Genomic DNA, 12,002 nt, shown 5'->3' with positions numbered 1-12,002 from the left:
ACATACTGAATTCAGCTGCCTAAGTGTGTGTCATTCATAGCTGTAAGTGAGTCTGAGCTGAACTTACACTGAACTTGCTCTGGTTCTGCAATAGGAATTCCAATAGAATGGAATTGTTTCTTCTCCTGTCCTCTTAACCATGCCAAAGTTTCTTAAGTTATCTAACTCATGACAGTAAAGAAAAGCCCCCACAGAAAACCAGAAGACAAATTTTGCTGCGATGAACATAATTGTGCTGGTGGCTTTAGTGTGGTCTTGCTTGTAATCTTTTGGGTAGAAGCCCAAAAGTGGGGCTGCTGGGTCATAGGGGAGCTCTATTTTTAACCTTCTGAGGAACCTTCGTACCGCTTTCCAGAGTGGTTGAACAAGTTTACATTCCCACCAACAATGTAGTAGGGTTCCCTTTTTGGCCACATCCCCTCCAGCATTTGTTATTATTAGTTTTCCTGATAATGGACATTCTTACTGGGGTGAATTTGTCATTGCTAAAATATGGAACCAACCCAGATGCCCCTCAGTAGATGAGTGGATCAGGAAAATGTGGTACATTTACACATGGAATTCTATGCCTCTATCAGAAAGAATGACACTGCCTCATTCATAAGGAAATGGAAGGACTTGGAAAAAAATAATGTAAGTGAAGTGAGTCAGACCCAAAGAAACATGGACTCTGTGGTTTCCCTCATAGTGAATAATTAGTACATGCTTAGGTTAATCATAGCAGAAGATCACAATAGCTCAATAGCTATGCCTGTATGAACACATAAGATGATGCTAAGCAAAATGAACTCTACATTATGAAAACAAGTGTTATATCATTGTTGTAATTATTTTCAACATGCCATGTGAAACCGTACATTTTTTTTCTTTTTTTCCTCATATTCCCTTCCCACTTATTTTCTTTGTTTCCCTCATATTCCCTTCCTATGGTTTTACCTTTGTTATCACTGTATCAGGTCTTTATACCCTGGATAATGTATATACGTGTATTGGAACTAGGGAAGGGAAAGGGAATAACAAAATCTAGAGAAAAAGGATAAAAAGACAAACCATTCCAAAAGCAATAATTATAAAACCATTTGGTGTAAACAACTGTACAACTCATGGGGGTAGAAGGAAATGGGGGGGGGGAAAGGCAGGGGGAAAATGAGGGAGCAAGTGACAAGTTGGACAAGAAATGTACTCACTGCCTTACATATGAAACTGTAACCCCTCTTTACTTCACTTTGACAATAAAGAAGAAATAACAATAAAAATAATAAATAAAATAAAAAAGAAAACCAGAAGACAATGTTAGAAAGTTACTTATACTTCATCTTTTATAAGCTTTTATTGTTATTTAAATTATATTTTTATTATCTTCAAGCAAATGTACAACAAAGTAGTTTATAAGTACAATGCATCTTAATCAATGTCACCCTTTTCATCATTCTCTCATCCTTCCCAACTCCTCCCCTCTCAGTCAGAATATTCAATATTCAATTCTTTTAAGATTTGATGTGGAAAAACTTGTTTATTTTTCCCTTAGCTTTTAAAGATGTGTTGAAAGCAGCTATACCTTGAAAAGACCCAGGTTAAAAATCACGTTTTTAAAGATTTATTTTCCTAAGGTAATTTTTTTTTATTCCTCTTTACTCTAAAACCTTTTTTCTATATTGGGGTCTGGCCTAAGATTTTAAGTGAGTTTGCAGTGTGTCACGTGCCAGTGGTAGGATCTATAGCTCTCTTCTGTACATGTTGAGCTTGACCCAGACAGGACCACTCAGGTCTTCGAAGGAAAGCTTCTTCTGGCAGACATTTCTAACTGAGTGTGCTGATCTTTCCTGCTGGGTCTTCGTGTAGCCTTACAATCTGGCTCAACATCCTGGCTCCCAACAAGATCGGTTGGGAAGAGTTAAGTGATCTGAAAAAGCTTCTTTTACCTGGGTTTAGACTCTAAGAAAATAGGAACTGGGGCTGGAAATATGGCCTAGTGGCAAGAATTCTTTCCTCATATACATGAAGCAGTGGGTTCGATTCCTCAGCACCATATATATATAAAAGGCCAGAAGTGGCGCTGAGGTTCAAGTGGCTAAGTGCTAGCCTTGAGCAAGAAGAAGCCAGGGACAGTGCTCAGGACCTGAGTCCAAGGCCCAGGACTGGCCAAAAAAAGAAAATAGGAACTCAGTTCATTTTGTGACTAATACATATTTTAAAACGCTAAAGGAGGATACTCTCAGGAGATGAACACAGAGGCATAATGCCTATGTACAGCTGATCAGACAAAATAGTATTTATCGAAATGAACTCCAAGAAATAGAAAGAAAGAAGATTTTTTTCCTTTTATGCTGGTTTTCTTTTATTTTGTCCTGTTTGCTCATCTAGTCTTTGGGAGTCTAAGGAATAGCACAGATGTGGAGGAACAAAGGGTGAACCAATGCTGCAGTGGTACTCACTGGACACTATGTTAAAAATGAACTATAAAACTTGCAAGTGAGGTTGGGAGGAAAAACCTGGGAGAGAGTAAGGGAAAGAGTGACATTGTCTCAAAAGAAATGTACTCTTTACCTGACTTATATACATCACCTTTATAACAATAAAATATATATGCATACATATAATAAAGAATTTTCTTTTGGTTTGCAGAAAGCTAGAATAAAAATATATTAGGTAGTAAGTAATAATTTTATGTCTTGTTTCTCAGATTTTACCTTGGTATAGATGCAATTCCTGGGAAAATTTGGTGTATTATCTCCATTTATGATTTCACAGCCTAGGAATATGAAGTAGTTATCAAATATGAATTATAATGTAATACAGAATAGCAGCATTTACAATTATCCTGGCCTTCCTACTGTAAATGGAATCAGATTTCAAAGGAAGGAGTTAGCAAAGCAAGGCTCCTTTGTGATGATAGGCTCACTCATAACACAAAGATTGAAACTGCAGCAGAAATATTTGGAATAGAGCACTCTGAATGCTACCATTTGATGGGCCTGAAATTTTTCTACAAAATCAATTGTAGATTTTATCTCAGAGAAAGACTTGACTTATTCATTGCGGAAAAGTGCTGTTTTATAGAAATACTTTAGAAATAATTTTATAAGATTATAGGCATTTTGTGAAATGAAAGATAACTATATCCAAATAATTTATTCTAAAGAATTGACAAAGCAATTTAATGAGTTTCAGTTACATGTAAGGCACTGTGCATGAAATTACACCAGCTTAGAAGAGCTGATTATGTAAAGGTGGATACAGAGTTCAAATGACTTTACAAATTAGCTTATGATGCATGCAAATGGAAGGGCATAGAATCTCAAATGATAGTAATTCTAATCAAGATGACTTTCAAAATAGAGGGCAGTCTGAGCAAAAGTTAGTTAGACTCCATCTCCACAAACAAGCTAAACATAGTGTTAATATCTAGAATTATAGCTGGGCAGGAGGAATGGGGTTTGAAGTTGGGCTTGGACAAAAATGTGACACTATCTGGAAAAAATAATTAAAAGTAAAAAAGGTTAGTGGTATGTCTCAAGTGGTAGAGTGTCTACTTAACAAGGGTGAGGCTCTGAATTCAAATTCTACTACTGGAAAACAAAAGAATAAAAGTGATATTTATCAAGAGTTAACCAAATCTCAAGGAGCTGTAATACCCACAAACCTATTTAAAGAAAAATGAATTTCATTACATTAGCTGTGCTAAGGAAAATAAAATAAAAATAAATAGACAACAGTGACCCTTGGAATCAAAGCTTACAGCCTTCACAAACCTCTGGTCAGGACAGAGTGAAGATTCAGTCCTTGGCACACTGTGTTTTACTTTCAGTAAGCCACGGAATTGTTTATTTACTTCAGAAAACAGATCAAAAGCTGATTTCAGTGGTTTAGTTTTTGATGAAGGTAGTTCGTTTCATTGGAATCTGGTTATCTGTTGAATAAGTAAACCTGTGAAAGCTAGCTACGCCCTTGTAATGGGGATTAGCTTCCACAAATTCCAGCTGCTGGCTGGAGGTTGGCTAGTGGAGTTTACTTCCGTGAGAACTGTGGAGACTGGGTGATTTGTGGTGATCTGGTGTATTAAGGGGGCTACCACATGATATTCATTCCCCATGCTTTCATTTTAGTTTGCCACTGAGCTTAGGGAGACCCTGCCGGATAAATCCAACTAAGATACTTTTTTGGGGGTTGGGGTGTGTGTGTGTGTGTGTGTGTGTGTGTGTGTGTGTGTGTGTGGCGGGGAATCGATATATAATGGGCTGAAAACAACAAATGAGGTTACTTTTTAATAATACAACAAACTATTTTGCCAATCAAACAAGAAATAGTTTATTTTTTACTTTAATTTAGTAAGGAGTACATTGCAAATATTTCAATTTCTCTCACATACAGGCTTCATCTTAATCAGTTGTTCATTTATTGAGTTTTATTTCTTTTATAAAGGTGTTTTGGTTATATAGAAAGTAAAGGCATAAAAAACTCTCCACTAGCTGGGCAACAGTGGCTCACACCTATAATCCTAACTACTCAGGAGGCTGAGTGTTGAGGATCGTAGTATAAAGCCAATCTGATCAGGAAAGTCTGTGACCGTCAACCACCAGAAAACCAGAAGTGGCTCAAGCACTAGCGTTGAGTGAAAAAGCTCAGGGACAGCACTTAGGCACTGAGTATTAAGGACCCACCACTGACAAAAAACAAAACAACTCTCCATTGCTTATATAATCACACCTTTCACGGAAATATGAAATTTTGTTTTAGGAGATATGACATCAGAATAAGAGTGGAAATGTCACTGGAGGTAATACTTCCAGCCTTTGGTCAACCTAAGAGATGGTGACAGAATCTGGCACATTCTGTCTGGTGCATTCTTTTCAAGGTTTTATTATGGAATCTTCTTTGTTGTTCTTTATTGTATATATTCTCACTTACGACAAATCCAGGTAGTGGTGAATTCCGTTCTTTGTTTAGATGAGAACATGGAATGCTTTTCTTTTTGTTTCTTCTACTATGCCCAAATGAGGGCTAACAGTCTGTTTAGAGTTAAAACAGTGGGCAGTAATGGTGTGTCCTGTGAGGGAAGCCCATCTCCAGGTATGAGTTTCCTGGCTCAGTGCTATGTCTGTGTAGCCCTTCAGTCTGACCTGTTCTCTCTCTTCTATTAAACACTTGCTGGGTGAAGGCCTTGAGGGCTGGAAGCGTAGGAAAGGAAGAGAGAGTTTATTCTTGAATTTATGAACTATGTGTGTGTGAGGAATTTAAATGCAGCAGTTTTTCAGTCTACATTACAGATCTGGGCCAAATAATAATCCTTTATTTTATCATCGCACAGTCCATAAAATGAATACATTTTAATGGTGTGGGCATAATGAAAGGAAATAGGCAGTTAATTGGACAGACATTGATGTAAAGGCCTCAGTAGCAACTGCCTGTGGACTGGTGCATTGCCTTAGCTTTCACTGATCAGATTGCAAAATGATTGTTGCAGAGAAATCTCCCCAAGAGATGCTTAGCACAGAGCTCCTCCCCTTCTATCCCCTCTGTCTCCTCTCTTCCCCTCCCCTCTTCTTTACCCTGTTCTCTCCCACTTTTCTTCTTTTCCTTTCCTTTCATTTTCTTTCTTTAAACTTTTCTTTCCTCTTTCCTGCCTTCCCTCTCTCCCTTCCCAAAGCTCCCTGCTTTCCTCCTCCCTCTCTCCCAAAAGCTCAGCATCCCCTCTAGAGCTTTGACCATCAATTTCCCTGACAAGGTGCTGAGAAATGTGAGTCTCTTTTGCCACACAGCAACACTCACCACAAGGACCAAGTGTATGGCTACTGAATTTCTAATCATCTTTTTTATAGCTGCTTCAAAGTGAGTTTTTATTTTCTTTAATATCCTTTAGTAGCATCTCAACCACAAATATAATAGGAAAGGAAAATCCTGAGCAATTTTAGAGCCGTTTTTCATCCATGGCATATCTGATGATGTTCTATAGACAAATCTCTTGAAATTCCTTTTTCAAAAAGCAGAATTTTTTGAACCTTCCTATTTCCTTCCCACTTCTGCACCGTTTAATAGAGCATCAATTCCTTTACCAGTGCATGCTTCTTATTTTATTTTATTCATTCCGCTTTTATGGATTTTGCAAAGCTGACTTTCAGTTAACCTTATGTCCCCCCAAGGTTACTCTTTTGATTTTAAATTATTTGATGGTTTGGACTCTGGCCTTTAGACTGTCTATAGATGACATTAGGTGTGTGTGACCTGGAGCTTGGGAAGAGGTGATGTGGCCACTAGCGGCTGGCTCTGCAGAATGGCCAGAGGCAGCACACATGACTGGGGTTACAGTGGTCTCTGGAGCTCTGAGATGATGTCAAAGGATTCCTTTTCCCAGGTCAAGCTGTGAGCAAGGCAGTTCCAATAGCAAGGAGTTCCATTCCCACTTCGACTGTAGCCCTTGGGCTGCCTGCTCATCTAACACCATACATCTGACTGAGTCTCTTTCCACAGTTCTCTGGCATGGACAGCAGCTTCATGCATTGTGGAGGGAAGGGCTGCCTCTGTGGGCTCTTCACACACTCACCCTTTTGAATGTTGTGTCTCTGCATTTCTTCCAATCTGCTACATTTCTTTAGGAGTCTTATCTAGGTCCTACCAACATTATCAGATATGTTGTGCTTTAACCTTTCACTCATAATCCTAAGCCAACTTTGGAGAAATAGCTACTTCCTGTCCTAATTGATCCCTGCTTCAAAGATGTGAAGACTTTCCACACCTTTGGGGATTGGTGCTCCATCTCCTCCTTCCAGTGCATGCCTTGTAAGAAGAAATGATGTCAGCTCTCACTCCCTGACTTTCCCAGAAGTCTGCATCTCCAGATCAGACAGCTGTCTCCCTGCTCTCCCTTGCTGCTGAATGCATGAGCATTACTGTCACTTCAACCACACTCCAGAGTAGAGCCAAGTATATCAGGTGAAGAGAAAAGGAAGAAAGGAAAGAGAAAAGGATGCAAAAGAAATAAATTCTGCACAGCAAATGATTAACAATCTATTAGAATGCACAAGGACCTGGGGTTGGAGGAAAGAGAAGGAGAGAGAGAAAAAGAGAGAAGAAAGGTAGAGAAAGAAAGGAGGAATCTTTAAACAAACTTTCTCAGAGCTCATTAAGTTAAACTTCAATTTAATGCTAGAATATTTTATAATAAAACCATGCATGCTCCTCAAACCTAACAATTTTCTTCAGCACTGCACATGAGTAGATTGGTAGCATTAGCTGTTTTTTTTTTTTCTTTTCTTAAAGTTTAGTTGAGTAACTTGCTATCAAGAAACAACATCCAGTTTTGTTTTGTATCTCATAAGACAAAGATCTTTCCTATGCTCATCAGTAAGTTTTATTTATCTGATCATCAGCAAAGGAATTTGATATTTTTTGTAAATTTAAAGTTACTGGGAAATACAAAAAGAGATACTCATTTCAAATGGAAAGATTTTAAGTAATAACAAGTTTGTTGAAGGAAAACTACCTTCATCTTTCCCAAGTTTGACTCCTGCAGCCTTCATGTTGATGTTGCTACTTGGTGACAGGAGTGAGAGTAGCACCTAGGAATCCTGGGAAATCAGAGACACTATGTGTGCTCACATCAAACTCTCTTACTTGATGGTTTTGGTTTTGTTATTGTTTTGGATCAATTTTCATTGATTTTTGTACTTCATATCTGTGCCATATAATATCTTCCTAGTAAATTCTGGAAGCCATCTAATGTCCTGGTTAATGCATTTCTTACACAAGGCCTCCAAGATTGCTTTTTGTTACTTACAAACAGGAATTGTAACACCCAGAAAGAGAAAAACGTTTAGTCTATAACTCCAGGGCTTAGATGGGCTCCATTCATCCCATGTATGAATTCGCCTCCCTCAGTCTAGTAGGGCTGCTAGTTTTCAGAGGCTACACTCAAACATTGAATGGGCAACATATCTTCAGAAAATGAAGATAGACATGAATGAATCTCAATTTTCTTAAATTTCTTTCATGTTTTCTTTTGCTGTGATTGTGTAGGTTTTTGTTTTCTTGTATGATCCAAAGCAAAAGTTCAAAAGCAGGTTTTCCTTTCTTATTCCAGAAGTCAATTTCCTATGAAACATGGAGATAAAATGTTTGCCTGCTATACTGTTTATTTATCAAGATACATTGTGTTTCTTCATCTTGTAGCTAGCTGAAACATCATCTCTTCCATGTTTATTGAACGTGCTGCCTACAGCTAGCTAAGTAACCTCAGTAGAGATGTCTTAGGATTCCTATTGTATGAGACATGGCATTATTTATTCTAGATAGAATTTGTCTTGAACACTTATGGATGTCTCCAATGTCAAGTTTTCTCCCCAGGCAGACATTACACACAATAAAAAGACCTTTTCTTTTTGCTCCGGAGCTGAACAATGATCTCCATGATGGAGTGAGTCTCTGTGAGAATTGAATATTTGGTTTTTCTGTTATCAGGGGAGTTATTTGTAGCCATTTACCCATTTTGTATAATGAGGACACCTGTTTGCAAATCTCAGAACTGTGGGCATTACCATACAGTGCATTAAAAAACAGTACAGGATGCTCTGCCGAACACAGAAACTCAAATAGATCTTTGCTCTTGGTAGATTAACAGGCCATCACTTCACTAAGTAGATAAATTGACTTACATATTTTCTGTTATTTATTGCATTTCACTTTAATAAGCAGCTATTATAGTTAATAACAAATTATATTATAGTAGGTATAATAAGTATCTCAGGGCATCATCAATTAAAGTGCTCGATTACTCCTTTCTCCATGTCACAAGATAATAATCAAAGACAGAGCACATAAGGAATAAAGTAATTTCCATTAGTGAAACAAATTCTTTTTCACTGTGACTCAAAGTGCTTGACTGAGACTTGAGTGAACTAGTGTAGGCTAAAATAGAGTAACTCTTTATGTGATTTTCAGGAATTGACTGACTAAACAGACAGATCATCAGATTCTAGGTGGGCAGAGATGGTTCTGAAGAGTCCAGGGTTTGGATCGAGCATCTCTCAACACTGAATGGAAGGCAAATGCTTTGCTTCCTCTTCATTTGAAGTATGGTATCAGCAACTACAGTAGCTTTATAATCAAGAAAATTTTCAGACTTCAGGCATTGGCAGAGGCAATAATTCAAATGAATGATTAAAATAAGAATGTTAATGTACCAATTGCCAGAATGTCTGTAGCTATGGATTGTGATTACTATCTTTTTATTTATATCCTCTTTTCAGGATAAGGAAGTTAGAGAAGCTATAATAAGAATATTGGTAAGTAAAAATGCTGATATAAAACATCAAAGGTAAAATCAAACAAGAAATCAAAGGACTTAACACCCAAATTACCAATCATCTTTCATGTAAATATATACATGTTTATATTTATGACAATAAGTTAATTAATATTAAATATATTTTTATATCTATTTTATTACAAGCACCTTACCAAAACCATGGGTTGGAACTCACAGAGGGCTTTAAGGATTACATTATTTATTCCTCTAGTTTGCAATTAAACACTAAAACTAGTGTGTTGAGGGGCTGGGGATATAGCCTAGTGGCAAGAGTGCCTGCCTCGGATACACGAGGCCCTAGGTTCGATTCCCCAGCACCACATATACAGAAAACGGCCAGAAGTGGCGTTGTGGCTCAGGTGGCAGAGTACTAGCCTTGAGCGGGAAGAAGCCAGGGACAGTGCTCAGGCCCTGAGTCCAAGGCCCAGGACTGGCCAAAAAAAAACAAACAAAAACTAGTGTGTTGAAGTGATTTGATTAGTCTCCGTCATCATTAGCTAGGAGTCACTTTTCCTTAAACTATAATAATGGTAGTAATACATAGTAGTGATTTCTCTGTATTTCTGCTCGGTGGATTCTGATTTAATGTTAATTAACTCTGAGATAAGGATAGTTTGGCCTCAGATCTAAATTCTCTGCCAGTATAGAAGATATTGCATCACCATGTTGAGTTAAAGTAAATTGTGTTTGGAATTCATTCACCTGCTCATACAACTATCTTGATTTTCCATTGCCCTCAAATTAGAGCCTGATCATACTGACCTCTTCAAATCCCCATCTAAACTCTCAGACAAAACTGCTTTTCTAAGTGATCATAGGACTCTCCAAAGTAGCAGAAACTTACAATGTCCTTCTCCAGATTCTCTCTAAGGTGTCAGCTGTGGCTTTAAGATGCTGCTGTTAGGTTTAGGAAGTAGAGAGACTCCACAGCTGCTCTGCCTCTACTCAGCTTCCAGCACAGTGTTCTTGTACCCAGAGGCTGCCTGCATTTTCATAGTCTTTTTTTTTTTTTTTTTTTTTTTACTGAATGTCGTTCTTTTAGGGGGTGGGGATGAGGTGGGGGAGAGGATTGGAGACTGAACACAGGCCTTGAGCCACATGCCTGGTTCTTTAGATTTTAGTTTGTTGTCGAGATGGGGTCTCACATTAACTTTATCTGGACTGGCTGAGCTTCATTGAGCTTCAATTCTCCCACTTCCACTTCTGAGCAGCAGGAGCCACAGGTATGGACCACAACACCCAGACCTTACAAAACCCTTGCAGTATTCAAATGGTGTATGTTCACTTTCTACTTTATTAATCCCTCCTGGCTCCCAATCTCTCTCTCTCTCTCTCTCTCTCTCTCTCTCTCTCTCTCTCTCTCTCTCATTCTCTCTATTATCTCTCTCTGTCTCATTCTCTCTCTCATCTCTCTCTCTCTCACACACACACATTCTCTCTCTCTCTTTCCTAGAAAATAATACAGGGCAAAGTAAAACTGTTTCATCATCACTCAGCCAAGACAGTAATTTAGGAATACTTTGAGAAGCATCTTGCTTTCTCAAAACTGGCACAAAAAGATTGGCTATCATTACTCTAATTAAGCACTTCTGTGTGTAAGGATAGTGAAAATTTGTATTATTTGGCTGAAATTTTGAGTATCCATTAGGAAATTCTTTTTTCTAGTTACTAAAATAAAAACAGATCCCCGAAGCAATGGGAAGGACTCTTCACTCTGAGCTCCTAATGTGTCACTTTCTAGCAAGTCCAAATGGATCTCAAGTCTTGTTCAAGGAGAGTGAAATGGAAAATGATAGTTGGGAGGTGATAGTCTTTAGATAACATCCTGGAAAGGCTGCTATAGCATTGGACAGCTATTAGTGTCATGTTGTGGGGAGGAAAGTAGAATCATAGTGTTTTACAAATGGAGGGGAATTTAGGAATAATTTTGTTCAACTCCCTTGTCTTGAACATAAAAGTAGTCATGGAACAATTTGTCATTTTATAACCAATTTAGAAGCTGGCAATATTCTTCTATAAAATGAAAATTTACTATCAAAGAAGGCCCAGCTGGTTTTGGTGGCACTTTATTTGAGCAGAATGTCTTTTCCTTGTCACTGCTGTGCCGGTGAGGGGAGCTGCAACTCCCATTCTTCATATGACAATCAATCCCTGGTGCTTTTCAACCTCTATTCATGGGATGATGGAAATAAGCTAAAAAGTAGTTCTCATCTTAATAAAAAATTGTACAAAGATACTTATATCACACAAGCATCTTTTGCACTAAGATAAGGTTAGGTATTTACATTGGGTCTGAAAAATGGAGGATTCTTAGAGCAACTGATAAAATTAGTTGAAAACTATGAAAATACCTGGAATGAGCAAGGAAGAAAGGATTAGAGCTAAGCACATTTACTTTATATCTCCATGGGATGACGGTAATAACATTTAAGTCTCTGAAAATTCTGTAAGATGTTCAATTTCATTTCCTATTCAATGGACCGCGTGTTTTTCTTGTGTTGTGTTAAACTATCCCGGGACCTTCATGGCTTGCCATAGAAATTCTAATTCTATACCCTGGCTAAGAGCCATCTGTTGAATAGAAATTCCCACTGGACCCAGTAGAAATATTTACATGTCAGTTCATCATGGGGAAGGAGACCTGCTTAATAAATTTCAGTGGTACTGACTGGCCCAGTGCATCACTACAACGTATTCATTA

Source organism: Perognathus longimembris, chromosome 21 (genome assembly GCF_023159225.1).
Source record: "Perognathus longimembris pacificus isolate PPM17 chromosome 21, ASM2315922v1, whole genome shotgun sequence".
Taxonomy (NCBI): domain Eukaryota; kingdom Metazoa; phylum Chordata; class Mammalia; order Rodentia; family Heteromyidae; genus Perognathus; species Perognathus longimembris.
Note: the sequence above shows the minus strand (reverse complement) of the source record.